Source organism: Poecilia reticulata, linkage group LG13 (genome assembly GCF_000633615.1).
Source record: "Poecilia reticulata strain Guanapo linkage group LG13, Guppy_female_1.0+MT, whole genome shotgun sequence".
Lineage (NCBI taxonomy): Eukaryota > Metazoa > Chordata > Actinopteri > Cyprinodontiformes > Poeciliidae > Poecilia > Poecilia reticulata.
The window spans coordinates 12,409,846-12,414,032 of record NC_024343.1 but is presented as its reverse complement, the minus strand read 5'-3'; positions in this window follow the sequence as shown (position 1 = coordinate 12,414,032).

Here is a 4,187-nt window from a genome sequence, read left to right as displayed (position 1 = left end):
AATATTTTAGTAATCGAGTAATCTATCGATTATTCTTATGATTAATCGAGTAATCGTATAAAAAATGTAACAAAATAAAGTATTGGTTAATCTGGCATAACAGCAGGGTTACTTCCCTAACAGTTACTTTTTTGTAGTTTAGAAAACTAACCTGTAATAATAACAGCTCACTTTCTAAGTTAACCTGACGACAAGTTATACAAAAATCTAAAATTAATTTCAATTTACCGTATTAAAAAGAGGCAGGCTAACAAATACGCTTGTTAAAAATGTCTATGATCCAGCTTTTAGTTTATGTATTCATCTTCAGTCAGTTTAATAGATGAACTCTCACGTTGCCCCATACATGTCAAGCTTTGAGTTTGAGAATATGGGAAATGTCGCCTGAAGTGGTGGTGGTAGGCCATAATTTAACAGTTTGCATATGTTAAATTACGGGGGGAAAAACTGTTAAATTACAGAACAATTCTGCTGGAAATTCCATAAAAAAACAGAAAATGTATTGGCAGAAAATTACCAGGACATTTCCCTGATTTTATACGAAAAAAATTTGAAATAAAATACTGTTAAATTACGGGAAATTTCTGACGGAAATTCTGCAAAAAAACTGGAAAATATCCTGGCAGAGAATTACCAGGACATTTTCTGTATTTTTTATTTTATTTTATTTTTTCAGAATTTCCATCAAAATATTTTCTATAATTTAACAGTTTTTTGTGTCAAATTTATCAATATTTTGTTAACCCAAAACTGAAATTCTCTGTCTTTTTACTCTTTTGTGATATATTCACAAACTTTATTTTAAAACTTTGGACATTTCCAAATACTTTTGTCTTCCAAACCATTGAAGTCTGTATTCTATACCATATATTAATTATAGTGTAAAATATATTAAAGTTAATGTATTTAATATATTCTTAACATAATTTTGAAACAAAACTAAATTCTAAGTCCACAGTAAATGTAGTTGTAGAACACAAAACACTTACATTGAAAGTAGCTCATCATGCAAAGTGATGTAAAAATGAAACCATTCTACAATCAATTTGCAGAATTTATTTAGCAATTTAAGACCATAAATTGACRTCATCTAGTCTTTATAACTAACCTTTGCTATTATATATTATGAGTTAAACATATTCTTGAGCTTGCTAATGTTTATCTTCTGCACATCACAACTAATTTATTGCATTTTACTATACAAATTTTAACGTATAAATTAAATGTAAAGCAATCTTGACCAGTCCTAGTAGTCAAACAGTTTTGTTAATTACTATAAGATGGAACATACAAAAAATTGCTTTGGAACATGAAAATCATAGTTGTAAACAGGACCAACATACTTCAAAGTAAATGAAATACAGGTATAAATATTTAGCTAAAAATCAAATGCTACATAAACCCAGCCTAAWGCCAACGACAGTGGAAGACACTGGATTCATGACTGTGTGCTCTCATTACCTCTAGTCGCTGTGAACATAAAACAGTTCATTTTATGTTTATGTTCTGCAAAAAAAAGGTTAATCCAACTCTTAGGTCCAGTTACCAWGAGCTTGAAATGTTGTCTGATCAGTTCTTGTGCTTCGCAAAGGTTCTTGGTGCACCAGGTTTGATGAGATGACCAATCACGTTTAAACTTCAAAAGGCTCAAATTTTCCATGGATTCCCAGTCRTTCAGTTCATTAAGGGACTTGAACCAYCTGGTWGGAATGCAAAGCTGCTTCTTCACCTTCGTCTGCGTCATGTCAGTYGACCTCATTCAGGGTTTGAGCCCAGAAAATCTATAAACAAAGAGAATGGATACTCAAGTTTAACACAGAAACACTTCATGTTATAAACATACTTTTTACAAAACGCTTCTAAATTACATTACAGCAACATATCACCTTTCTCATCAGCGTCTCACCAATTGCTTATACCTCTTTCACAAACAACAACATTGAGWAATTTTGATAAAAAAAATCTACACTAGGAGTGTGTCAATTGCAGATTTCTGGCCAATCTTTAAAAATCTGACTTGTCAATTCTGATTTTGGCCGATACTGATCGTCTTGTCTGAATATTGCTAAATGCAGAAAACGTCAGTGGGTTGGCAACAGTGGGGTGACTATTGATAATTGCAAACATGGAGACATGACCTGGTGGGCTGGTCTATCAGTCAAACGTCTCTAACAGGAGAGGAAAGCGGTTGATTTTTAGATCTCTGCTGAGGTAGATAAGATCAGTGGATGAAATCACTTTCACATATATTGGCGGATCACCAATCGTCAAAATTAAGGATTTGGGGAAGATTTATTGGTGCACCCCTAACATACACAATATACAAATATTTTCTTTTGAAAATAAAAACATAAACTGATTTTTACATATTTGTTAAAATAAAGTCACCATGTCATGATTTTATGTCACGAGACGTATAATTTGTGAAAATAAAAACTCCTCCATTTCCCCTGAGCTACTATTTCCATCTGAAGAAATCCATCACTCCCAACCAAAACCAACCAATCAGAGACAGGAGGAKAGTCYTAGCRCTGTCAATCAACCTCTTCATGCTGTCAATCAACTTAACATTACAGGAAAACCGTTTATCCACTGTCATCGGTGTCCATGCTAACTAGCCTTAACATTCATGAGAGGTTCCGTTAGCTGCAGCGTAGCCAAATACAAGAGAGCAGGGAGAAGTGGGATGAGCAGCACCACAGTGAGTTTCAACATATATGTAAAAAAAAAGTATCATAAGTTACATAGTGCTGCATTATATATTATTAGAAAGACACTTAACAAAACATTATGCCTATGTTATTGTAGAAAACACCTACTTCTTAATTTAAACTAAAGGTTTAACAGGTTGAGTAAAACAAAAACAAATGTACACACCTATTTTAAAGATGCCTAGTTGCTTTCCATGAAAAGTACAGGAGTGTCTGGATGCAGCTGTTGAAGAGAGGAAACAAAATAACCATATAAGGAGAAAGAAATATAAACACCAAAACATGCAAGTCTTCCAATAATTAAATCAATTAGTTTTTTTTAATTTTTTATAATAAAATGAAATAATTTGTTCCGACAACAAATTTAGAACAGTACTATTTATATAGTTTTAAGCTAATCTACAATAACCAATAATGAGTTTGCAAGTAGGCATTTCAGTAAAAATTCCCAATTGGATTTTTTTTTTTTGCAGACGTCACTTTTATTTACTCTCACCCCATTAGTTTAAAAGTTAACTTTTTTATTTTAAACCCACACCCAAAAACGAAATAGTTTTTCTTTCATTTAAAAATACTGAAAAAAAATCTATAACAGATATTGTAAATATAGGTAAAACATTTTTAAGGGGTATGTAGCTTCTGTGACTCTAAACAACTTTTGGTTAGGCGGACTAAAGACAAAAATAAACCACACATTTTGACAAAACATGCAGTCTTTTGCAAAATTAGCAATATTTTGTGGTACAGCATTAAAATTCTATGGAGGCAGAAAAGGGGTGTATAAAAAAAGATTTATAGTAACGCAACTGAATAAAAATAGTAAATAAATACATAAAAGACAAAATACTACATTGTAATAGATTTAAATACATTAATTGTACTCTATAGAACAGTGAAATCCTTCCCAGAGAAGCCAACAGGGGGCAGGCTTTCCCAAAATTAAAAAGCAAATGATATATGGGTAATATTGGTCTTGCATTTTTCTAAAATGTTGTCTACTACATATGAGTTTAATTGGACAAGCTAAATTAAATTGTTGCTTAACTGAAACAGCATTCAAATGGACGTAAAGTCAGAAAACAAAAAAATAAAGCTTCTTTTTATGGCCACTTAACCTTGCAGATAATATCAAAATTCTATCTATGTGCTTCGGAAAGCAGCTTAAGCACCACTTCAGAAGTGAGGCTGAGCTTCATGCATTTAAAAAAAACAAACAACTTTGTTTGAAAGTTGTTTGGACCGAAGTTAGTTTGGAAAATGCTTTCCAAACTAAGCTAACAATAAGAGTTAAAGTGTCATGACTGCAACTGTTTAGTTTTGACCTGAAGCGTTTTTTCTAATCTAGTCACACGTATGCATGTGGAGCTGTGAGTGAGCGTTACGAGGAGCACCTGAAGGTAACACGGGGAGGTGCAATTTGTAGCTTTCCCTGCGTCGCTCGGTTTCTCCTCCTCCTCTTCCTTTTATTTCTTTTGC